We start from the raw sequence: 27,406 nt of genomic DNA, 5'->3' as shown, positions 1-27,406 counted from the left end.
CCCGCAAGTGAACAACTTGTATTTTACAATATGTTGCCTTTACTTTTCACACAATACCTATACAAGCGGTCCTGCGTGACCGCTCAACACATATGGCTATTTAGACCTGCGAGTCTGACTGTTTCTGCTACTTACATTCTTGTGCAAAACAAGAAAATTTAGATGTTTACAATTTTCAAGCTTGACAAAAAAGTTTTAAGTGGTGTCCATCAGGGTTCTGTTCTGGGACTGCTTCCATTCAATGGATTTTATTAAATAATCTTGAACCAGGCGTTAAAAGTCATGTTTCAGTGTTTGTAGAGAGAACAAAACTCTGTAAAGTAATACAATGTGATTTAGATTGGGGAATGGGCAATCAAATGGCAGATTAAATTTAATATAGATTAATGCAAAGTTAAGAACTTTGGGGTAAAGAAAGCACACGCAACTTGCACTTTACCGATAGTGAATTAGGGATAACAACACAGAAGAATAATGTAGGAATTGTTATAGACAAACAAGGCAACAATGCGCAATGTTAAAAAAGCAAATCCAGAAGTGGAGCGATATTTAAATAATAAGCCCCATACCACATGCACATAAAATATGGAAAAATGGTAGATAGATTTATGTTTTCAGTATTTGGCACTCACTGTCACGATTCCGGGAACCAAACACGCTAACACACACACAGAAAAGGTGCAGTACCGGACCTTAGAGTGGCCGGGCTAAGCACACAAAGAATAGTCAGGAGACAAGCCGAGTAAGGGGAACCAGAAGACAGAATAACGAGAAACAAGCAGAGGTCAAAGGGTAGGAGAAAGTCACAAAGTCAGATAAACAAGCCAGAGAGTACGTAACCAGAAACACAAGTTCAGTAGCAGTACTAGCAAGCAAAGACCACAACAGGGCAGAGAGGAACAGGAAAGGTAAGTATATAAATCATTAGGTTAATTCTGATTGGAAAATTTCCAATCAGAATTAACAATCACACGTGGGAGATATCTAGACCTCCCACTGTGATTGAGGCACTGTGCCTTTAACGCCGGATCAGGTGGCTGACCCCGGCGTTTAGTAAAATGGGCGGTCTCCCAGCGTGCAGCATCATGCATGCTGCCGCTGGGGGACGTAGAGGAAGACGCGGGCGGCATCCGTGGCTGGGAGGATGCCGCCCGCCGAGCGCACGCCAGGGAGAGGACCGCGGACGGCTGGAGGGTGAGTGCCGCAAGCGGACTGCAGCCTCCCCTCGCAGCCGCCGCGGGATCCTGACACTCACAAAGCCAGGGCAATATAGAACATATGAGAGAGATAATCAGGAAAAGTAATAGTGCAGATCTGTTGAGATGTTTTGTTGCACTTATAGCAATTATATCTTAAACATATTCATTATGCTCATTGTTAGTATTGATGGTAAGAAATAATTTATTTATTTTCATACAATAGTTAAAAAAAAATTAAGTCACTTAAACATAATAAAATATTAAAAATTGCACGTAAGCAGCAATTTATTTGCTTTTTACTTTTGCTATGGTAATCAGCAGTTGCAAGTAAGGTATGGTTATGTGTAAAAAAAAAGGGGCATTAATTCTAAGGATGTAAATTTTATTTTGTCTCTTTATAAATAATGATAAGACCACATCATGAATATGCAGTTAAATTATGGGCACATGGTCTAAAGGACATTCTAGCACTAGAAAAACTGCAGAAGCAGATAACATTAATAAATGGAATATAACATTTTAGTTATGAAGAAAGGATAACAATTTTAAAAATATTTAGTTTATAAAAACTATGTCTCAGAGGGGATATGATAGCATTATACAAGTATATTATTTGGGGTAATAAACCCTTGTCTGAAAATCCATTCACAAGTAGGACTGCAGATAAGACCGGAGGTTACACATTTAGACTAGGAAAAAAGAGATTTAGTCCAAGACAAAGGAAAGTTTTTTTTGTTTGTTTTTGAAAGGATTAACAAAAAGGGTGCCAATTTATTTGCTTAAAGAAGTGGTTTTATCAGAGTCTGTACAACTGGATGGATACTTGCAAACCTAATATTCAGGGATATCATTTTTAATAAGCAAGGTAACAGCTTTTTGTCATCCAAGAAGAGATCTTACTGCCATTCTGGGGTCATGAAGGATTTTGCCCCTAATTTGTTGTAAAATTGTAAAGTGCTTCAAACTGGGTTGTTTGTGGTACCCTTCTTTAAGATAAAACAGCAAAAACAGCTGTGAGAAAAGCTGAGCTTGATGGACGCATCTCTCTTTTAAGCTACATAAGTTATTTTCAATGATCCAGTGAGAGAGGAGTTAAAGGAAAACTCCAGTGCCAGGAAAACAATCCGTTTTCCTGGCACCGCAGGTCCCCTCTCCCTCCCACCTCCCAATCCCCGGTTGCTGAAGGGGTGAAAACCCCTTCAGCCACTTACCAGAGGCAGTGACATGTCCCACGTCGCTCCTCCTCAGCATTACATCGGCCGGTGGGCAAGACTGATCCTGCCCGTCGGCCATGGAGACCTAATGCATTAGAGCTCCCCATAGGAAAGCATTGAAAATGCTTTTCAATGCTTTCCTATGGGGAATTGAGCGACGCTGGAGGTCCTCATACAGCGTGAGGACGTCCACCGATGCTCTAGCACAGAAGTGCGCTCTAGCAGCTGTCTAGTAGACCGCCACTAGAGGTGGAGTTAACCCTGCAAGGTAATTATTGAAGTTTATTAAAAACTGCACTAAATACACTTGCAGGGTTAAGGGTAGTGGGAGTTGGCACCCAGACCACTCCAATGGGCAGAAGTGATCTGGGTGCCTGGAGTGTCCCTTTAAGGAGGAAGAGAAATAGATTCCGTCTAAATGGCTCCTCGCCTTAAATCTCATTACTGGGAGAGGAGATTAAAGCAGCAGTTGCTGCTTGATAGTGTACGTTCCACCAATCTTTGGCAGACTGGGACATTTATTTGTTTGCATACTTGCTACAAGGTAGTTTAGAGGAAATGCTACCTTTCCATAGTAGGCCATATGTAAACAAAATGGAAAATGTAATTCCTAGAGTACGTAATATACATCATATCATTATACATATAGCAATGCTACTTACATATTAGGAGGCTTTTGTGATTACTAAACACACAGAGCTGAAAGCAGTCCTTAAAATGTGTATAATAAAAGTAAGCTTTAAAGATTAGGATTCCCATCCAATCCATTAAAAAGAATAGGTCAAATTAGCTAGAAGTGTATCTCTCTAGTAAGGCTTTGAATAAATGTGACATTTATAAGCTTCTTATGAATGTGAAAAAGAAAAAAAAATATGGTGCATCTTGGAAATATCTTACACTTCAGGTGCTGCGGCACAAAAGAAGGTTGGGAAGGGCTAAAGAAGAGAAACTTGTAACCGCTTGCACTATGCCACTGATAACTGCGGAAATCTACCGTTTATGAGCTGTATTTAATTTCACATTTTTACTGCCATATGGAATGCAGTAGACCCTTATATGATTAGTTATGACATTTGTTAACTGTTAAGCGTCCAATTCTATAATCACACATACAAACATAGATGTGAAAAGTGTACATTGATGTTAACCAGACAGTGTACAAATTACCAGTCAGCAAGGAACAGTTACAAACTATCTGTTATATATTAAAGCCTTTCAGTCAAGGCCACAAAATCCTCTTAAAAGGAAAAAGGCCAAGCTTACAGTATTGCACTCACTTACCGCAGGCTGATGGAAGTGATGAGTACAGAGCATGAATTTTTTTATTTTAAAACAGCAAGAGGAAAACTACATAGGACACAAAGGAAAACACCTCACCATTGGAAGTACTAGTATTCTTTGTGTACTTTGGATGCAAATGTAGAAATATATACCAACTAAAAAGGAGTGTCTCAATGCCAAGTTGCATTATTACAGCCTACAGTCAAAAATTTAATTGTGCATTACCCAAACAGAAGCCAAATTCAGCAATTTAATTTAGCGGTGGGAAATGTATTTATTTTTAACGTTTTAACCTCTGTCAAGATATAATGTATAGGTTCCTGCATTTTCTTTTCAATGTTGAAATTGTCTCAAGATACTTGACAGACAATAAGCTTCACCATTTAGCTCTTCAAATTCATAGCATGCCTGTACATAAAACAAACCAATAAGTCAAATTACCAAGACACTTTACTGTATGCAATAAAGAAACACTTTAGGCACTCAGACCACTTCATTGCAGTAAAGTCGCCTATGTCGTTTTAACCCTGCAAATGAAAACATTGCCATTCTGGAGGAACAGAAATGTTTACACTGCAAGATTAACATGCCTCAGAGGAGCATCCTCAAATTAAACTAGGCTATTTCTAGCAGATGGTCTCATAAAAAACATTTGATTGTAGCAGAGCAACATTTTGCCATGCATGCACACTATTGTCCCAATGGTTTTCAATGGGAAAGAATTGGATTGGCTGAGATGAATACTGCTGATCACAGCCAAGGAGGTGGGGCCAGCCATTAAGAGAGCAGTGCGGTGAGAGAGAAAAGATACTTTAACAACGTTTCCACTGCACACTACAGTGTTCCTTTAATTGAAGAGCTGTACTGGCGGTTGAAAGGGGCTTTGTCATGCCAAAACTTTACTTTGACAGTCATGATAAAACAGTTAATTTTGTAGTGCTGCAAATTTACTTGATAAAATAGGCTAGGTAAAAAGCTAGTAATTGTGTAGATACCATTCCAATTACTAGAATACCTATGCTAACACTTCCTGTGCAATGTGCAGAACTTATTAGCAAGGCAAAAAGTATATTTAAAAAAATTCATAATAATATAGGCTTCATGCCCTCAGAATATATAAATGCTATATACGGCATAGGCAGCCAAGTGTATATTTGAAAGTAGGTATCTTTGATTAAACCACATCTGAAGATAATATGGTATGTACTTTTAAAACATACACGTGATATTATAGTATACCAGTTTCAAAAATCTGCAGACTGAGCCCGTCACCACCTTCACTGAAACACGCATGTTACCCTACATCCATGTTCAATCTATGGCCTGCAGAATTCCTATATCTATAACTCCTCACAATTCCACAACTATGAACAGGGAACCCCTCATATTGTCCTTTTGCCGTCTAATTACACATGGAATCTTGCAGGCAATGTAGAATATCTTACTGAACACTGCTATGATCGCTGGAGACTTGAAGCAGGTCATCTTGGGCTCCTCCGATAGAATCTGGCCCACTTGACAAAGGCAGGTTGTGTAGAAGGGCTGCTTAACAATTATCTTCTTAGTTTTATCCTCTATGAGGGATGGAGCCGATGGTGACTGCGCTCATTGGATTGGTACAAAATTCCTCTTCACTTATCAATATGTTTCTTTTTATCTTACCATGTCCCTCTTGAGTTCTATGATGGAAAACTATCAGGTTGCTGGCTTCAAGGACACATATTATATAACTCTTCAAATAAATTCTACATTGAATGGTAAAAGCCAGGCATATATTTTATGGTAACCTAGTCTTTCTTTTCACACCACGAAAATGTTTTTCATCATGGAAAATTGCAGCAAAATACCAGCTGCCTGATCAAATTTCAATCTTTTTCCACTACCCATTTCAGAGAAGTCTGATCTGTATGCATAACAGCTAGCAGGAGAGATAATTGGAAGCTGAAGAAGAATCCCTATTATACACTTATTGGGCAGTAGCCTGCAGTGCAGTAATTATGCATTTTTATAAAATTTAAAGCAAGGTATACAAAAAGGAAAGTCTAACCTTCCAATGCTTCATATTGGCTTCTTGGTTTCCCCCAGCTAAGTCAAGGCTGGAGGGGTCAGTGGAGTACCAGAATATCATTAGGAGCCAATTCAGAGCCAGTCCCATGCCTGTGTTCCAAAATACTCCTAACCCAGGGCTCGACAAATTTGTTTTAAATCTAGGGGCCAGCTAAACAAAAAAAGTTAAATATCAGTTTAATTACAAGGACAAAAATAACAGATTTTAAAGGGACACTATAGTCACCAGGACAACTACAGCTAAAATCTCTGAGCGCTGGCTCAAGGGTAGACCTACATGTGCAGAACGTGCCGCACAAGCATTACACCTCCCCCCAAAGAAATTCATTGAATGATTGCTTTGCAAGACTCTGGAAGTCCTTATGCTTTGCAGAATGTGCCACTAATATCATGAATAGGCATTCAAAAGAAGTATATTGGGTGAAATGAGCAGTGTGACAAAATATTGTGAGGTTTATGGAAAGGGGCTGTGTACAGGATGCTGGTATACTCCTGGAGAAAACACCAAAAAAACAGACAATTGAGACTGCTAACTTCATGTCACTGACATCAAAATGTCAAGTATTGGGTTGTTTAATTTTACAGTATTACTATCGTTTTCATTCTTTTTGTGCGGAGCAAGACAACATTGCAGCACAAGGGTAACATGTTGAGAATATATCAAGAGCACAATATATCTAGGTCTGATACAGAACCATTTTGAATGCAGATGAACATAATTAGCACAATGTGAAATCATGAGTGAAAATAACAAATGATGGGGGTAAATAGAAAATGTTAAAATATTTAAAAATCATAAATCTTTAGGGAATAACATTATATAGGCACGATAAAATACCTATTGACGATGACAGTTGCAAGGCACGAGAACTGAATAAAAGATAGAAAAAAAATCAAGGTAATGCTTGCAATAAAAACCAATGCATTAGAGAAAGAGAGAGAGAAAAAAAAAAAAAAAAAAACATTGGCAGAAGCTTGCATCACTTCAGCAAGTGAAGCCAGAAACAGGTTGAGATGCCCAGCAGCAGGCACAAATGGGCAATGTTCGTGACATCCTGCTGAGGCGTGGGAGAAATGCCCAGTGCAGAGTCTGCAGCAATTAATTTATACACAGTCCCCTCTTTTACAACTTCCAGAGATCTTGGACTGCCCAACGATACAGCACTTTCTATTCTCTCAGGACAGGGGTAATAGGACAATGAGAGCACCTCCACAATAGGTTAGAGCTAAAGAGGTGCACGTAGAAGGATAAGAAGTAGAGGCAAAGGCTCAAGCCGACTTATGGAGAAGATAAACGCCGTCAAGGAAAAGTCCTTTAGCCTGTTTAGGAGGCAGAAGGTAGCGTAGGAAATGCAGACGTTTTAGAGTCTCTACATGCTCTGGAATGCTCGGTCATCCTACTGATCAAGTTTTAGTGGCATACCTGCTTGAATTTGGGAGAGGTCTTGATTCTAAACTAGGCCGGTTACATCTTGATGTCCAGAGTGTATTCCTCCGCGGCTGTAATTCTCCCGGAGAAGGAATGCAGAGGGAACAATCTTTTATTTCATATAAATAGGAGCTCTGTCTGGTACCTTGCATTGTGCTTTATACTGTCCATTGTGTTGGTTGAGATAATGCTGAACATCAATGTTCAGAATACTGTTACAACACAGACATAGATGTGCCATCTTTAAAGGAGGACTATACTTTTTTGGACATTATATCATTGAATCAAACATTAGAAATTGCCTATAAACTCTGATAACCTTTTTCCCATGAAGCTCCTTTAATTCATTTAAAAAAAAAAAAACGTTATATTAAACAAATAGCAAATTACATTTAAAAAAAACAAAAAACTGTTTAGTCCATGCAGAGCTAGGGCAAACATTGTAAATGAAGAGTAGTAGAAGCATTGCATGCTTTCTCTGTGCTGACTGCCAAGTGCAATTCACAAAGCTCATAATGTTTGTCAGGGATCTAAAATAGAAGGGTCTCTAGTCACATGATAAAGAAGAGTGGATTTCAAACTAATTTATTTTAAAACCGCATACATATTTGTAGACAGAGGAGAAGTAAAAATAATACAATATTAGAACCTATAGACCTGTTATGAAGTGCTTGTCACAAATTAGTAAGCATGAGGTTGTTACATTATAGATTTAGCCAGCACACTAGCCCAGATATAGCAAGCACACTGTAGCATTCAAATGGCATGACAATTCACGTCATCAACAAGGCAATAACCAATGTGTGACAACAGCAAACTTTAAAAACTGATGGTGTTTGAACTCTTATCTCCTTCATGCATATTGATAAATCCTTTACAAATGTTACTAATGTTTGATATAAACGGCCAGGGTAATTCACAAAACCCTGAATATTGTCAAAATGGACAAAATGGGGTGAAAATGTCCAGACTCCAAAAGTGGCAATTCTCAAATTTACTAAAGCTAATTTCAGTCGGAATCTGGCAAACCAGACTGAATCTGCACCAACTGGTTGGATAAATTCAGGACAGAACACAGCCAGCCGGTGCACATTAGCAAATCATCATTAACCCCTTAAGGACCAAACTTCTGGAATAAAAGGGAATCATGACATGTCACACACGTCATGTGTCCTTAAGGGGTTATATTGCTTTTTGTAAGAGAACAATATTTTGAGTGCAGCCAGTGGGCAAATAGTACTGTAAACACACGGTAGGGAGAATCCTAATGTTCCACCCACCCTCACCCCATGGGGCCTATTTATTGTGTGGGAAATGGAGAGACCTAGTGTACCTCCAAGCCATTACCCAGAGGGAGCTATTATTAAAATACCAGAGGAGAGACCCACCCTTCTGATGGGGAACAATGTCACGTGCAATACCCCATTATAAGAACACTGTAGAGTGTATTTTAGGCAACCCTATATAACGCTATAGTGCCCTAGTCCCGATTTAGATAAATGCAACAAACATAATACAAATAAATGTTTTACGGCTATCTGATCCGCCTACAGCAACATCCTCCTGAAGTCATTCTCTCAGTATTGATCCAATCCAATCCTTCTTGGAGAAACATAGGGGACTGTAACGGAACTCCCGTACTCCGACCAAGTACCTTCCATTGATGGACGCTTCCTAGCATGCGCCGAGGACCACAACCATCGCAGACTCCACAAACGCCGTAGCTTAACTGGAGTTTCGCCATCTTCCTTCCACCCTGGATCAGCTTCTGTCCTCCAGGACTGTGTGGGGAAGACCTCTCCTCCAGGAGAGTATCAGGAACAGCTTTTAGAAGAGCTATGTGATTTAAAGCTCAAGGGAGTATGCAGAGCATAGCAATCCCCAGTGTGATATAGCAGTTCCCTCCAATCACGAGACAAGACTACGTGTTACGGGTCAAGAAAATCTGTTTACTTGGCACCAAAGGGCCTTCTTTTATGCAGGATTTCCTTATATAGGACCACCCACAGGGTTTTACAGAACAACCAATAAAAACATTACAACACATACAGTAAAGTAAACCACTCCCATTCATCCCAGCAGAAATCCTCCCTGTGATACAATTATCTTAACACAATAGACTAACTTAATTATCACAGGCAGAAAATATACATTTTTTACACATACAATGTAACTTTAAAACCCCACATCCAATCTTCATAAAAAAAACTACTTGAAATATGAACACATGCCCAAAAATCATGCAAATCCTTCCGCTAGTTCAAAAGTTAGTCGGAAGTCCTTTGTGACTGACCGCAAGCACATTTTCCTGCCCAAAACGGTTCCATTGATTTGGGCTGTGCGGTCAGTCAATTTCACACTGAAAAAAAAAAAAAAAATAAAAAAAAAAAAAAAAATATAACAGGACTTGGTCTCTGTGACTTAAAACTCCGTGCAGGAGAAGGTAAGGGTCAGCAGTGTTCGTTGAAATGTGTAGTCAGTTTCAGTTCCATGGATTTGGCTACACATACCGCTGACCTCGTTCAAATGAACAAAGATGGCCGCCGCGTGTTCGTTTGTCGAATGGCGGCCACTTCGACTACTTCGGCTGCATCCGAAGTGCCAATTTAAAGCTGCAGAACTGCTCCAATACAATTTAAAGGGGCAGCAAGAGTCTTTTAAAATCCAATCTGCTAAAATAGATATTGCTTTAACAGGCAATATCTTCCAGGGGCCATAGCTTTAAAGGGGTATTGTTCACCAAAGTCACAATGTGCCCACAGATGGTTCTTAACCCCTTAAGGACCAAACTTCTGGAATAAAAGGGAATCATGACATGTCACACGTCATGTGTCCTTAAGGGGTTAAAGGGCCATACACAGTCCAATAGAAGTCCATAAGCCCAAATGCTGGTTTAAAAGGGTACAATCGAAACTCCTACATATAAACAAGCGGACTTACACCCCTCACTGCCTTCGAACAATCATGTATCCATGCCCCAATACAAAAAAGCCAGATCTCTACAACATATACACAACTGCTCAGGGCGACAAAAACCCAACCGTTAGGGTATGTCTCAGCATGGGAACGGGACTTAGGACCCCCCACCGACCTCACAGACTGGACTGCAAACTGGGAAGCCACAGCAACGGTAACGATATGCGTGACCCACAAAGAGCAAGCATACAAAACTCTTATGCGCTGGTACCTCACTCCGTTAAAACTCAAGCAAATGGGACTTTCCACTTCGGATAGATGTTGGAAAGGGTGCGGTCAAAAGGGGACATACTACCACCTATGGTGGGAATGCCCACACATAACACAAATTTGGACAGACATAGCGGCCTTGGCCTCAAGAGTCCTACACAACTTCATCCCAAGGGATCCATGGCTATGGCTACTACCCAAACCGCTAGAAGGCCGTTCGCCCACAGTCCCGTCAATCACAGACATAGAAAAAAAATGAACGAAGCTAGGTCAATGGATAGTTTATCAGCACTCATTCACGACACCACAACACATTGTAACAAAATATGGGACCTGTGGCTCATGGAACCCACCACAGCCACTTAAGAAACTAAGACCCCAAGAGAGTCAAGGCCGAGCACCACTATTCACAAATCAAACTGAAACTTAATGTACAAACAGCTATGTTACAAAATATTAAAATTATGGTAAATCACCCAAGATCTATTATGTAATTGTTGGAAAAACACTGTATTCACAATTTAAAAAAAAAAAAAAAAAATAAAAAACTTAGAAGACTTTTAGTTTCTATTTCAGCACATTTGTCCTGGCTCTAAAAATATGGCAAATAATGCCAGTAAAAATACCGTGCACTCAAAATGATTGGGTAAGTGCTAAAAATTTAATTTTCCTTTGAAAGTACTTAAATATAGAAAAGACTTCAGAGATCTATCAAACTAGAATTCAGGGTGCAACAAGGGAAACCACATATGGTTTGTTTTCATTGCTTCTGAGAGATTTCAGTAATCTGTAGTACATCATAAATCCTCAATAGGAGGCTTAGCCTCAATTTTACACACTGCATTCACATTTTTGTTGAATTATGGTTTCTTCAAGTTATGCACCGCAATCAAACAAGATAATGTAAGATACAAGTAGCTTGGAAAACAACTTTTATCCAGTGGCCAAAACAAAAGGCAACAAAATGCAAAAATGTTAATTAGGAAAAAAACAGTGCCCAATATATGATCCAGATCCAATTTTAGTTTTACTTTATACTGCTAACATTATTTATCTTCTTTAAAAGCACGTTAACTCTTCAGCACATTCTGGCCTCTAGAGTAGCAATTGGATACACATAAATAAATCCCTGTTCATGTGGAGGAATAATCAAAATTGTTTGTAAAGTTACTCAGGAAACCAAAAGACACTTGGCAGATAGCTTAAGTAAAAAAGAGACAATGGAGTAAATATTACTCCCTATTTTTACTGCATTATAAAGATAATACACAAAATAAAAGAAATTAAAAATACATACATTTAAAGTCTCCTTGTTACCATGGTTTAGAGCTTTTACCTGCAGTCACTTGCACACCTCTCCCTAACCAGGAAGAGAGTCTTATGGGATAAACAGGTTATCATCTGGATCAGTTTCACTTATCCTCTAATTGCTTAGTAAGCTCGGCTATTGGCAGATTTACACATACATGGTCCAAAGCTTGTCTTTCTCCTCTAGGAGAATACCTTAATTTTCTAAATCACTGCAGTTCTAAGTCAGTCTGACTTGAGTAGGCTTTAGGGTAACTGTGTACCATCACCTATACCATAATTAAGAATGTGACCCTTTTTTCGCCGACAGATTCAGAAAATCACTGTCTATTCTTATTTTGCATGCATGCATATTCAACAAGATTAGCTTACAATTTGCAATACTTAAACGAACACTAGGGTCAGGATCACAAACATTTATTCCTGACCATACAGTGTTAAAACCACCATTTAGGTGGCTTGCCCCACTTCACCCCCTGAAAAGGTAAGAAAACTTACCTTATTTACCGGTTGACATCAGAAATTATGATTTCAGCCAATCCAATGCTTTCCCAAAGGGAAAGCATTGGATTGGCTGAAATCGGCAAGGGGGCAGGATGGGGACAGGGACAAACGCCTGCCTGGCCAATGAGCACCTCCTCATAGAGATGCATTAAATCAATGCATCTTGGACAAAAATTCAGCGTGTCCATGCATTCCAACTGAATTGGCAACAATTTGACACCTGTCTAGGTTTTTTGCAAGCCAAGTCTTATTTAGTACTCTTCCACACTTTTTCACTTAAAAGGACAATATAGTCACCAGTACAACTACAGCTTAATGTAGTTGTTCTGTGAGTATAATCATTGCCTTCGAGCATTTTCATGAAAAAAAGTTTACATTGCCCCCTACAGACACCTCCAAGTGGCCATTGGAGGTTCTTCCTGGGGCAGTGCTGCACAGTAGGCAGCATTAACGTTCAGAGTCTCCACGCTTTGCATGGAGATGCTGAATTTTTTCCTCAGAGATGCCTTGACTCAATGCATCTCTATGAGGAAGTGCAGATTGGTCAAAATTGTATTTGGCCCCGCCTCCCAAGGTGAGTTTTATCCCCTTCTAAAAGGGATTGGGGGGGGGGGAGGGAAGGGGCAAGCCACCTAAATGGTGGATTAAACACTATAGGGTCAGGAATACATGTTATGGTGTTCCTTTAATATAGTCTCTTTAAGAGATCCCAGAAGATGATATTTATCTCACTCAATAACAAAAACAAGTAAAAGTTTTAGCTTTCAGGTTTACTGCAATATAGCATTTTATAGGCATGTAGAGGCTTTATAGGCATGTAGAGGTCTATAGGCATGTACAGAAACTAATTTCTTTGCCAGAGGCCACTAGTTACTGAAACGTTGCCTATAAAGTTGTTGAAAATATCAGCTCACCCCCTATTTTCAACAGCACATGAAGTAAAATAAAATTGACCAGCAAGGGAAGAGGAGTGAATGGACTACTATTTCACTGTGTGTGGATTACATTAGCAGTCCATAGATCAATAAAGGTTGCTATAGCAATATAGGATATAACTATTTACGATCTTTATTCTCAAAAGGTAGACTCAGGGTATTTTACAATTTTTCTTTACCAATTTTTGTCACATCTACAGTACATGACAAAACTTGCATTTTTGCTTTAATACCGGCATTCAGAAATATTGCAACATAAAGGACACTATACTGTCTAAAGCTGTTCATTTTGTTTATCTTTATTTAGGAGGAACAAATAAGTTAAAAATAAAAATTGTGTAAATATATATATATATTTTTTTTTTAAAAAGGTCTTCCAAGCAATATATGCATATATTTAAAGTGTTCCATAGCTCTGCATCCCATGCCTGAAATGTTATGCTCATATATTTCCAATCAAAAAGTGCTCGGTGGTGAATGTGGTTAATAAAAGTACTAGGGCATAGTGCATCATAGGTTGAGGATACAGATGCGAGTCAAAAACATCCAATCATTACCGTGAGCTACCAAAAATACATATTCTAAACAGGGATACATATCAGGAATACATACATGGCTATTGTGCTAAAGAGTATAATAATGCAGTACTCTCACGCATGCACAAAGTACAGCAGTTACATTGGGTCCTGGCGCTGAAGTGCCAGGATCACAAGAGGATCTGCCAGAAGAGGAAACTCAACATGAGGTGAGGTCTACTTACCTGAAACTGTCTGTCACAGGAGCTGCCATCCTCAATTAGCAGGTCCTCTTCTGGTCCTGGCACTTTAGCGCCAGGAAACAATGTCACTGCTGCACTTTGCGCATGCATAAGAGAACAGCATTGAGGTCTATGATTCATAGATGGTCACACTTCCTGACGATCAATTAATCAAGGGCATTTGATTAGCATTTCAGTCACTTCCGGTGAAAAAAGGAGAGGGCTTGCTAAGGATGCATTTTATAATATCTGCAGCCTTTGCAAGCTCTTAAAGGGACACTCCAGGCACCCAGACCACTTCTGCTCATTGGAGTGGTCTGGGTGCCAACTCCCACTACTCTTAACCCTGCAAGTGTAATTATTGCAGTTTTTCATAAACTGCAATAATTACCTTGCAGGGTTAACTCCACCTCTAGTGGCTGTCTACTAGATAACCACTAGAGGTCACTTCCTGGTCCATAGCACAGGAAACCTGTGCTAGAGCGTCGCTGGACGTCCTCACGCTGTGTGAGGACCTCCAGCGTCGCTCAAAACCCCCATAGGAAAGCATTGAAATGATTTTTCAATGCTTTCCTATGGGGAGACGTAATGCCCATGCGCATTAGGTCTCCTCGGCCGGTGGACGGGATCAGTCTTGCCCACCGGCCGACGCAATGGACAGGAGGAGCGTCGCGGAGGAGGAGACAGCGACGAGGGACATCGCCGCTGACTCAGGTAAGTGACGGAAGGGGTTTTCACCCCTTCAGTACCTGGGGATTGGGGGGTGGGAGGGAGAGGGAAAACCGGATCGTTTTCCTGGCACTGGAGTTTCCCTTTAAGATATACCTCCAATGAATACATGCAGGGGTTTTCTTTTTTTTGCCTATTTGAGCAGTGCAGTGTTCCTTTAATATCAACTGTGAATGCTATGTAGCCTGTTACCAGATCTCAATTGTTCTGGCCTAAAACCAATTAGCAACACTTTTTAATAGGCAGTTGCAGTGGATATACAGCAGCGCCATACCCATACATCATTTATCACAATGGTTTAGAGATGAATGTCTATAAAGATGTCTAGTCTTCTGAAATCGTTAATCAACATGTAACAAAGGATGGCCTTTGAGACACTGAGGAATCTGTGAATGATCAGTCTCTCATTCAAACGCAAGGCCAGGGATGTAACATAAGCAACATAATATTGGTTATACAAAGAGTTTTGCAATTTAAATAAAATACCTTTTTTATTTTAATGTATATTTTATCATGTTGGGATAGAACTGTAACACATGCATTGTATCTGAATTGAGAGAGGAAAGGAGTGAATTTCTGCTAATCTGATACTTATAAGACCAGTGGGTCTTAAAGAAGTCATTGTATTCCTTAGCTCAGCCCCACGCCAGGCCCTACTGCAAGTTCTTTACCCATGTTAACACTTTATTTATGGAGAACTTTCATACATTTATGTAAACATTAAAAAAACTGGCATATTTTGATTCTAACATTTCTTTTTTCCTCATTATTTCGGAGGCAGAGAGGGAATGCATTAATAGATATATATGTATACTTTAAATGTTAATGTGCTTGCAGTAACAGAATCAAGACTGTTTTTTTGTGAAGACCAATTATTTTTTTTCAAATAAAAATTATAATCATGATATTTTGTGTGTGTGTAATAGGTCGCTTTAAATGGTAAGGGCACTCTAGTCCTTATACAATCAATATTTGTGATTTTTTTTTATGTCAGCATTTTCAAATACAGCAGTGAAGGCTAGTGTGCAGATGTGCCCCACAGCAATTAATTACTGTGCATTCAGAGCTGGTATGTAACTAATCAAATTTACTGAAATAGACTGTGGGTTTGTTCCAAGCAAGCCATGTTATTGAAAGGACATACCAGGGCGAATCTTACCATTCCTTTCTATAACACACGATACTAAGGGTATCTTCATTTTTATTATTAATGCATTCTCAATAAAATGCATTTAAATATAGGGTGCCATTTCCTCCACTATAATTTTTCTTTAAAATTGCCAACACAATTACTACCACCCAAAATGGCTTGCAGTAGGAGGTTAAATCGTGCTTTTATACAAATTGCATAGCAATTGCCTGTGAATGTGCAATGTAAAAAGGGAATTAACAAATATTAAAATAACCGGTAAATGAGCTAGGAAGCTGTCCCTGCAAACTTGCCTTATAATTCTCTTCCCCCACCTTACCCCTTCTGGCTTCTTTACAACTTAAAGATTATGTGAAACACCTACATATCAAAGAAGCGGCACATAGATCAATGTCTATCTTTGAGAGGATGTGTCTGAACAAATCTATGCAGTCAGGCCTAATCACTTTGCTATACGCTCACATATGCTCAGAAACAAAGAAAAAAGATGGGGGATCTCTAACTTATACAGAACAATGGGGAAATGACCTGGGAGAAGAGCTATAAATCATTGAGTGGCAAGAAATATGGGGAGCAAATAATGCAGCGTCCATCTTTGTATCCCTACAGGAACAATTCATAAAAATAATGTTTCGGTGGTACACCACACCTGTTTAACTATACTACATGAAAAAGACACCATAAGATGTAGGTTGGAGGGAATGCCCCCCGTGAGGAACCTTGTGACCCTTTCTTATGGCAAATCGCAGGTACTTTCTTGAACCAGCATCCATAGGAATGTGAAAGTAGGCATCTTTCAAATCTAAAGTTGCAATAAAATCTCGTTTTTGAAGGATATGAGAGACTGATGCGATGATTTCCATTCTGAAATGCGGATAAGAAATATTGTTGTTTAATCCTTTTAGATCCAAAATGGGATGAAAGGACAAATCTGGTTTTGGAACCAGGAACAACCGAGAGTAGACACCCTGATTCAGCTGGCTTTTTGGAACGCTTTCTACAACAACTTTCTTTAAAAGAGTAACCGTATCAGAGAATAGAGCTTGTTTTTTTTTTAACAGTAGGAGGAGACAAGGAAATAACTTTATTTTGTATCCTCTTGTAACTAGATACAAAATCCACAAACTTGCAGTGGTCTCTCTCCTTCTGTGAGCAAATTGTTGTATCCGTCCGCCTACTCGTATGGCGTTAGAATCTTTTTGCATCAAACTTAGGATCTTTCCTTTGTTAAATAAGAAACCTGGGTTTTTATTGATATTCCCCGCGGTTCTTGTATCCAGGCTTCCAGGAATACTTCCTGTCCTGAGGGAGAGCTTTTTTTGCATGCAACATCTGTTGGATTAATTCTTCCAAAGGAGAACCAAATAATTTCTTCCTCTCCAAAGGCAGTTCACAAATTGCAGATTTTGAGGCCGTATCAGCCGTCCATGCTTTAAGCCAAAGTGCCCTGCGGGCTACAGATGTCAGGCCAATGACACGAGCAGAAAGTTTAATCGCCTCTGTGATAACACTTAGCAGATATTCATTAGATAACTTTAAATTGTGGAACATTTGAGAGAGATCTTTGTCCTGCTTTCTATCAAGCTATCTTCCAATCCCTGAATCCAATAATACGGAGCTTTAGCCACTGAAGCTCCAGCCAATGCCACTTTAGCCTGTTGGACGTTTCAACCTTTTTATCCATAGGGTCTTTAAGTCCAGAGAGTTCTATAATCGTTATAGTAGTCTTTTTAGACAACTGAGCAACATGTACGTCAACGACTGGCAAGTCTTCCCGCTTGTCTTCTCCTTGCAGCTTTATAATGCTCTTGAAATGCCTGGAAATAAATGACCTTATTTCAGGATTTTTCCACTCCCTGTACATAAGCTCCAGAACCTGCTGTGGAACAGGAAATGCTTTATCTGATGTTTCTTCAGAGAAAGTAACATTAACTTCCTTAATACATTTTCTTAATTCTTCATATGGGAAACAGAGTTCTGTCACAGAAGAATCGCTGGAAGTTTTTTGAATAGGAAGACATAGAACATTCGCCCGAGGACAGCCTGTTTTTGCCTCTGTTTGGCTCTAACGGGTGCTGTTACATTCGATAAGAATGACTTCATGTCCTGTTGCTTGGACTTTTCCAGCAATAAGGACGAACACGGGTAGCAGATTTTCCTTTTAGTACCACCTGGTAGTGGTGTGGAGCATTCGCTACAACTCAGATGTTCTGACTTATAACTGGCAGTAGGAGCAGGCACCTTGTCTTCATCCATAATATCTGGAGAGACAGGACTAGACATATCTGCAAAACAAAGCAATTAAGAAATTGTTGAAATTGAAGTAAAATAAAATAGACACAGAGGTCTTAAAGATCAGAGACTGAAAAATCTCACCTCTAAAATCTCTGACCAGTTTGGGGGGGCTGGTGACACAGAGCATCCATGCTGTCAGTAGGATCTGCACAGCTTAAATAGGCAGCATTCATTTAAATTAAGCACCATTTCTTGGAATTCCAATTGCGCATGCGCAGTAGCGTGGCCAGAACTCTGGTGGAACGCATTACCTCCCAGGCGTGCGTTCCATCGTTGTGCGCGTGCATCTCGCTCGGGCAGTGATTTGCTGCCGCTAGAGACCTCCTCCTTGCTTTGCCGGTGATCACACCCGGCATAAAGCAAGTGAAACATACCTACTTCGTAAGTCCTACAGGATGCACGCAGGCCACATCCCCCTGGCAGCAAACCATATGCCTCAACACAAAATCCAGATGCAGTACGTTCCTGGTGGAACAAGAAAGAGAACCGAGGGTCCATGACAGGTTGGTGTCTTATACCTGTTGGGGGAGAAACTTATGTTAATTTTTAACTTCAGATGCTTGTCCCATGGGAAGAGTACACCCCTATTGTACTGCCACCATATGTCAGGAAAGAAATTGCTACATAAGGTTACATTAGCGGAGGAAAGCTTTTGCCCATTGGCAGCTGAAATCAGATATACCCTCTATATCTGATGTAGTTACAATTTTAAAAGATGCTTATTTGATGGATAACCTGACCGCTCTAAAAAATTTGGGAGCCCTGTGTAAACAGTGATCTGGCAGACTGAAAGATGCCAGCCAGGTCCCTAGCTGATGTATCATATTTGCAGCATTGAAATTTAGCTTGGAGAGTACTGGGATATCCCCCCCAGAATAAAATTAAGTGGCTTAGAATGGTTGGCCGTCTGTGAAGTGACCTCTTATATTTACTATCCCTTTCCTCTTTCTGTTTTCCTTTTCTTTCTTTTGGTCTTCTAATACCAGGAAAGTTTTATGAGAACTCTCTAGATTCTCTGTACAAGGTCTAACGGAAAGACCTGGGGCCATGGAGACATGGATGTGATATATACTTCCCATCTTCCAATAAAGTAAGACATATACAATTACAAATGATACCTTTTCCCGAATAGCATATACTGGTTAACATTGTTTGTTTATATAATATGTGAAAATGTGTGACGTCTTTACAGACCGACCATTCAGATTTTCCTACTCATACTTACTGTGTTCCAGCGGTATGTGTAATTGTCCTTGCTGGCTTCTTTGTATTATGTACCATTTGTAATGTTTGTAACTCACAAATAAAGTATTTGGGAAAAAAAATTAAATTATCTTCCATGTTTTTTATTTTCTTCTTAAGGGACACTATGGTCACCAGAACTACAACAACTTGTTGAATTTGTTCTGGTGAGTAGAATCATTACCTACAGGCTTTTTGCTGTAAACACGGTCTTTTCAGAGAAAATGCAGTGTTTACACTACAGCCTAGTGATAACTTCACTGGCCACTCCTCAGATGGCTGCAATAGATCCAACCTGGGTCATGGCTGCCTAAAATGCATTCAAACATTCAGTATCTCCTCCCTCTGCATGCAGACACTGAACATTCCTCATAGAGATTCATTGATTCAATTCATCTCTATGTAGATATGCTGATATGCCAGGGCTGTGTTTGAGTCATGCTGGCTCTGCCCCTGACCTGCCTCTTGCGATTGGATCAGGCTACCACTTCTGATGATGTCAGCAGGCAGTGGGCAGGTCTAAAGGAAACAGAGCCAGAGCTAGCAGCTGCAGGCTTGAGTACAAGTAAGTTTTTACATTTTTTAGGGAGGCATGAGGGGACCAGGGGGGCTAGATGGTGGTTTTAACCCTATAGGGTCAGGAATACATGTTTGTGTTCCTGACCCTATAGTGCTCCATTAATCTACGGGTTGAAGTTCTACCCTGGTCCCACTGACATGACATAGGAAGCATCACATCCCCATTTGGCATTCCTAGTACAGGCAAAGTGATAATGCTAATAAAGTCTGCCTCCTTCACTTATGCGCACCCTGATCTGTTAGAAACAAACTTTTCAAATTATTTATCTACAAAAATCACCCAATAGACTTTAATATTGTCATCTGTAGATAAATCATTTGGAAAGTTTTTTTGTAATATATTGATCAATTGAAAAGCTTATCCAAGAGAATTAACTCCATGTGAATTAATCCTTCCCAAATTATGTTACTGGGTAGAGAGGTAAAGCTTAATGGTTGCAAATTAAATCAAAAATAATGGAAACACATGGGAATTAAAAGGTATGTTTGCAGAGCCAGCTTCCATGCACCATAAGTTCTAATAGTTACGGTGTACAGAAAGCCAAATTAAAGAAATACCAACATTAGAAATACTAATCTATATTTGTAACGTTATAATGTTACGGTATCTAGTGATTAACACCCCACCCCCCAAGTTTGGCACTGAAAGGGTTGAAAACTCTTCTCTACATACATTGTTTCTAGCACTAAGGCTCATTTTCCACTGTTGAACTCTCCTCCCCAGGCACAGTCACAGTGGAGGCAGAGCCTCCTCTTCCGGGTCCAAGCCAATAGTCCTCAAAGAGGAGCATTGGGGACCTAATGCACATGTATGCCAAGCGAGCACATTCAAACTTTCCCACTGAATCAATGCTTTCCTATGTGGCTGCCACGTCACGTGACCAAGTTTCACTGTCAGTATGACAGCCACTAGTGGAGAAGATAACCTAGCAATGTAAACAATGCATCTACAAAAAAAAAAAAAAAAGAGAAAAAAAAAGTTTTGATTTACATCACAGGGCTAAAAGGACAAGGACACTGCGCACACACCACTTCCTTGAGTTGAAGTGGTCTGGTGACTATAGTGTTCCTTTAAGCATTCTCAGTGTCACCACATCAACAAGGTTTATGTTTGTCCCAAATGGGTATAGGGTCTTAGAGTACTACACCATTTCCATATAAAACATATAATTCACAGTAGGTTGCAAAAATAATTAATTGTCAGTGACTAGCCCTGTTTTTAACAGTGTACCATGGAGTTGCACTGCTTAGGTATATACCATGCTATTCTTTATGAAAAAAAAACAGCAAAGAAATTTTGCCTCTTCAATTAAGAAAAAAAAATAGGAGGCCAAACCCATTTGCACAGTACTAAAGTTATGTCTTCCATTCAGTCTGAGCAGGCGTAATTTACATAATCAAACGTTTATTTACACAAATCACCATATAAACAGCAGCAAGCATGCTTACTTTCTCTCAAATCTTAAACACATTAGTATGTTTTTAGATTCTAATAAAATAATCTGTATTTTGGCCATATACGGTCTTTACAACTGCACCACTATTAATGGAACAGTATATGGTCAGGAATATAAGCATGTATTCCTGACACTATAGTTTGGAAACCGCCATTTAGGGGGCCGAGCCCCTTTAGCTCTGGTTAAAAAGGGTTAAAAAGCTTACCTTTTTCTGACCCATCTCCTTGGCTGAGATCAAACTTGATGATCTTAGCCAAACCACTGCTTTCCTATAGGAGAGCATTGGGAGAGTAGTTCACATGCGCAGCAAAATGTTGCGCTGCACCAATCAACATCTACTTATAGAGATGCATTGAATCAAGGCATCTATCGAGAACATTCAACGCCTCCATGCAGAGCTTGGAAACTCTTAATGTCCGTGCTGCACATTGTGCACTACTGACCCAGGAAGCACCTCTAGTGGCCGTCTGAGTGACTGTCACTAAAGGTGTTCCTAGGCGGTAATGTAATCACCACCTTTTCTCTCAAAAGACAGTGCTTACATGAAAAGGCATGCAGAGGCAGGCTGTAATCACCAGAACTGCTTCATTAAGCCATAGTTGTTCTGTTGAATATAATAATGTCCATTTCAGAAGTGCCTGTTCTGGTGGGCAACCAAATAGTTCATTTCCATGTACAAATCTTGACCTGACCAGATTCCTTTTAGTTTGAGCACCCCACTCTACTCCAGGACCCAATTTAGAAGTGATTGCAGGACGGCATAGATTTAAGAATAGAACTTCTTGAAGCAGTTTAAGCAGTACATACGTTTTTGTTTTTTTTTATCTTCAATGCTAAGATTAGAACAACCAATACTGGGGTGCTTTAAAACACTATAACCATATTGTGTGACTAAATTCCCATATTTATATGCCAAGATAGGTGCTTTCAAGTAAGATTTAAAATTGCATGTGTGTGCACTGTTCCTTTAATCTGTATTTGGATAATAATGAAGTCTACTTCTCCAGTGTTACAATCTGGATTGATAAATAGTCCGATCTCTCATAATGGGACTTTTTTCTTCTTTTTAGTAAAAAACAAAAACAAAAACTTTTTTATTTCCATATTAAAAGATATCAGATATATGTAAAATGATACACCATGTTATAATGTCTTTATCCATCAATTAGCATGGATTAAATTAAAAATAAATAATTGCAAAGGACTAAAATCATTTTTTTTTTGTTTTTTAAATCTCACTTTCTGTAATAGTAAAAAATGCTTTTGACATCTGCGTTCAGATTAAATTAGTCATTTTTTTCCCCCAACTTATTTTGCAGCCTTCACTCACAGTTTGCATAAGTTCACCTACAGGTCGCACTTCCCAATTCAGCTGTACTGATCCTATTGAAGTTAACAACTTACACATTTCTATGTTTTAGTTCATTCTTCTAAATTGGCGTAATATAAATGAGAATGCATACACCATCTCAGGGAAAGAATGCATATGCATAAATTTAGCAGGAACAAAGAAAAAGAAAAAAACCTGATAGGACCCATAAATCAACATATGTTTTCTCTTGCTTTCAAATGTTATAAAAAATACAGATTAAACTATCACAAATCTCAAATAGTAGTAATTTGTTTTATTTTTTTTTAACTCAGAAGCATAAAAAGCCTTGTTGACCCTGCCATGAATCAGATGTTATACACAAAGGGTTACATAGTTATTTGTTACCAAGAATGTGTGTTTTAACCAACAGAGATATTATCTTGACAAGACCCAATACTTTGAAAACACTACACAGTTTGGCAGCTCAAAAAATGTTTTCCTTGTCTGACATGAGAGAAAACTCAAGTCCACAAATAATGGTGACTCGATTTCTCACCAACTTTGAAAAGAAAAAAAATAACTTACATCAAACATGTGTACTCCCTAATAGGCAGGCAAATCTCAGGTGAAAAGATAACAGTCAAGCACTGTGCATTTATTTGTTGTCAATAATGCAAATTATGACCACGTTACAAATAAACTACCACTTGAAAATCCTGTAACAGAACACATTCTGATAGACATAATCATCTGATAACCTTTTGTAATTACCATATAATAAGTTATCACAAAACAAAAGCAGAGAGAGAGGTAGAGAGAAACTAGTCCACTATCCAGTTACCCACACATTGTAAAAAAAGATTTCCCATTGACAAACTTGTCAATTAAGATATATATAGCACAAGGAGAAGATCAAATCTGACCCATGCTTACTAGATTAATAATTTTATTTTATTTTTTTTAAACAGAACACACTAGAAGGACTACAGATATCAAACGCTAAATATGTACCGCTGATCCAAGGGAAGTGCAAATACTAAGGTTAAGTGGCATGGAAATTCAGTAATAAAAGAACAGAGCAACAAAGCAAGCAGAACACAAATAATTCTACCTAGTGATGTGATTATTTGCGTAAACTCACAGAGACCCCAGAGTGAAAACATGCAATATGTTTGAACGCACAGTTTACCATAAGAACTGCATTTTATTTATCTTTGGTATTAAAAGATTCTGCAGAGCAATTCATAACAAACCCAGTCTCGCTATTAAAATAAATAAAGGATGTTTGCTACAATCTGTTATTTGTGTTATACACCTTTTTTTAGTTGTGGTGTATGCGAGCAGTTGATCTGCATGTATGCATGGTACTAAAGGATGCTGTGATCAGCTTTCTAATGACAGAATCTGTTGGTGGGGGGGGGGGATGGCATAAAGATGCTGCAGCAAGCACCCTGCATGCAGAGCAATCTAGATGTCAATGCAGGCTATTCTTTAAAAATCCTAAACCTGCTGGTAACAGTAAAAATACAATCAATTTTTAAGGACAGTAATAGATAGGCAGACAATAGCATTCAGTATTTGAAAGTTATCACATATTCATGGCAACCAGAACACAAATCCTGCTCCTAGACACACGATCCCTTCAAAGGTTATTGTGTAAATTCCTCAATATTGGTCCTAGCCCAATACAAAAGATGTGCCATGTATCTCTGCATAAATCAGGAGAGTAAGCACAATTTGTACCATGAAAAATATATAAAATAGCTTACCTTTTAAATCAGCCTTATACAGTAAGCTGTGACTTATTCTAGCATGCTACACGATTAGCATTCATATTTAGCAATATAAGCATGTCTAGCAGCCACTGTGTCTTTCTTTCAAGAAGGGCATATCCATTGAGATCAGGGGCCCAACAAATGATTGCACTATGGGAAGGGGCAGCTGTCATTTCCCATGAGTGATATAGACACAGGAACCTTGTGGCTAGAAACGGTTGGCAGATGGACAAGGGTTTTCAATAATTCTGACAATGTGAAATAAAAATACTTCAAGGTGCCCCTTAACAGCGGGACCACTGAGATACAGGCCACAAAGGGGAGGTTAGACTTTGATACATTTTGCACACAACAGCAATAATATGAACACATTTTGATCACCTCCAGTTGAGGATGCTAGTGGTTGTCAAAATGACCTAGCCTTGGGTTTTAAACTGCACAGCTGTTAAAGCAGGTGGGGGCGGGAGTCTTAGTTATATGTATATTTCATAATATAGGACAAATATGAAGTGGCTAATATTTGTCACTCCATCTTTTAGAGACAATAGGGTTATTCATGAAGCTGCAAATCATAAAGAACTGGAAATATATTTGCAACATTTAAGCATAAACAAATTGTCACTACAGACTAGTTGGAGAAGTGTTTCCAAATCAGCTACGGACGAGTTGGAAGTATCTTCTGCCAAACAGTTATGTTTTCCTCAAACCTGGAATTCTAAATTTTATATCAGCTCTGTATTTAGTGGCTAATCCCCAACAGCCACAATAACAAAAGGTAAGTAATTACATAGAAAGACAACTAAATGTAATAAATTACAAAAAGATTAAAGTGAGTTACAGTTAGTCTTTACAAGACAATCTATAATAGTCTTAACTCTGAGCCAATTAGACATTTAACGACACTGAATAAAGTTGCTCTCGAGAAACAAAATAATAATAAATTAAATTAATATATTTGGGTCAAAATACTAAAAAAAATGGTATTGGAGCAATAAACCCAGTTAAGAGGGAGCAATTTAAGGGAACATTACCTGCAGCTCACTCTGTTAATGGGATATTCTCGAGATCAGAAATAATAAACATACTATACACACAAGAATAAAAATGAAAAATAAAAATGCATGTGCTTTTACAGGTTGATAACAGACCCCAGTAAAGTGATGGCATTGTCACCCCAGCTGCTGCGGAGTATCTGATCATGCTCATCCATCCATCCTAGCCTATAAATTCACCATCATGGCTGGCTGAGCCTCATGGCAATGATAGACCACCACAGCTGGAGTTCCTTAAAAAGTCACCCCTGTCCCCATACAGCTAACAGATACCCGGTTTATTAAATAGGATTTTAATTATTTTTTAAATTTATTTTATAGCCAGTTCTGTTGCTTTGCATGGAGTGAGACCATTCACAGCCTGGACACAGGGCAGATTGCCAGCTCTTGGGCTCAGTGTCCAGCATGATGTGCTGAGATAGGATTTATTGGCCGTTACAGTCTATGTATGAGACATTCATGTTAATAATATGACCGCCCCCCATGCATGGCATTCCCTCATTGTCAGTGGCCGGTCTCTCACCTTCTGTGGGTGCTGGGAGAAGCCGGACAGGCCTGTGTCTGTGTCTGTGTGCTTGGGGGTGCCGTGCTCTCGGTACAGAGCCGGTATGCCGTCAGTCGGTGCTCGGTGAGCCGGTGCGGGTGCAGTCAGTCAGACAGTGGGAGCTGCAGCTCGCTGTGTGAGCCAGGTGGGTGGTTTGGTCGGTGAGTCCCCGGTCGGTGCAGGTTGGTTCTGTCAGCTCGCGTTGTCTGTCCAGTGATGCGCACTCCGTGTCTCTCCCTCCTCCTCCGCTCTCTCTCTCTCCCAGTAACCCCGGCCGCACGCAGAGCTCCCCTTCTCTCACTCTCTGTCTCTCCTCCCGCCAACGGCGCGCGCCTCGCGCTGCCCAATCAGCCGGCGGCAGCCTCCAGAACCCCGCCCACTGCGCGTGCACGGGTCCCATGCTGACAATAGCTTCGCGTATGGGGCTCCGTCCCCGCCCATCTGTGGGTGACGTCACTGCGCCACAGCCTTGGTAAACTGAAGAGGTGACATGTTGTGGAGGTGCTGCACGTTGGTCAGCAGTGGGAGCTTCCTGGGCCGACCATACTGAGAGAGCATTGTCAGGGCAGGTCTATGGAGCTTCCACATCCAACCATACTGAGAGAGCATTGTCAGGGCTGGTCTATGGCCAACCATACTGAGAGAGCATTGTCAGGGCAGGTCTATGGAACTTCCTGAGCCAACCATACTGAGAGAGCATTGTCAGGGCAGGTCTATGGAGCCACTGGGTCAACCATACTGAGAGAGCATTGTCAGGGCAGGTCTATGGAGCTTCCATGGCCAGCCATACTGAGATAGCATTGTCAGGGCAGGTCTATGAAGCTTCCTGGGCCAACCATACTGAGAGAGCATTGTCAGGGCAGGTCTATGGAGCTTCCTGGGCCAACCATACTGAGAGAGCATTGTCAGGGCAGGTCTATGGAGCCACTGGGTCAAACCATACTGAGAGCATCGGCAGGTCTATGAAGCTTCCAACCATACTGAGAGCGCATTGTCAGGGCAGGTCTATGGAGCTTCCATGACCAACCAGACTAAGAGAGCATTGTCAGGGCAGGTCTATGGAGCTACCATGGCCAGCCATTCTGAGAGAGCATTGTCAGGGCAGGTCTATTGAGCTTCCATGACCAACCATACTGAGAGAGCATTGTCAGGGTAGGTCTATGGAGCCACTGGGCCAACCATACTGAGAGAGCATTGTCAGGGCTGGTCTATGGAGCTTCCATGACAAACCATACTGAGAGAGCATTGTCAGGGCAGGTCTATAGAGCCACTGGGCCAACCATACTGAGAGAGCATTGTCAGGGCAGGTCTATGGAGGCACTGGGCCAACCATACTGAGAGAGCATTGTTAGGGCAGGTCTATGGAGGCACTGGGCCAACCATGCTGAGGC

General features: G+C 40.0%; 1 protein-coding gene across 1 annotated transcript in view; it reads right to left on the bottom strand.

Annotated features, from left to right (window-relative positions):
- The window catches only part of ADARB1 (adenosine deaminase RNA specific B1), a 115,783-nt gene extending 89,462 nt beyond the window's left edge, over nt 1–26,321 (bottom strand). Inside the window, exon 1 of the mRNA XM_063429918.1 lies at nt 25,995–26,321. The gene's annotated coding sequence lies outside the window, so the exon portion shown is untranslated. The remainder of the gene's footprint in view (nt 1–25,994) is intronic.
- Between the last annotated feature and the right edge of the window lie 1,085 nt (nt 26,322–27,406).

The sequence above is a fragment of the Pelobates fuscus genome, chromosome 8 (assembly GCF_036172605.1).
Source record: "Pelobates fuscus isolate aPelFus1 chromosome 8, aPelFus1.pri, whole genome shotgun sequence".
NCBI lineage: Eukaryota > Metazoa > Chordata > Amphibia > Anura > Pelobatidae > Pelobates > Pelobates fuscus.
The sequence above is the reverse complement of the archived record's forward strand: the minus strand, read 5'-3'. Positions and strand labels throughout refer to the sequence as shown.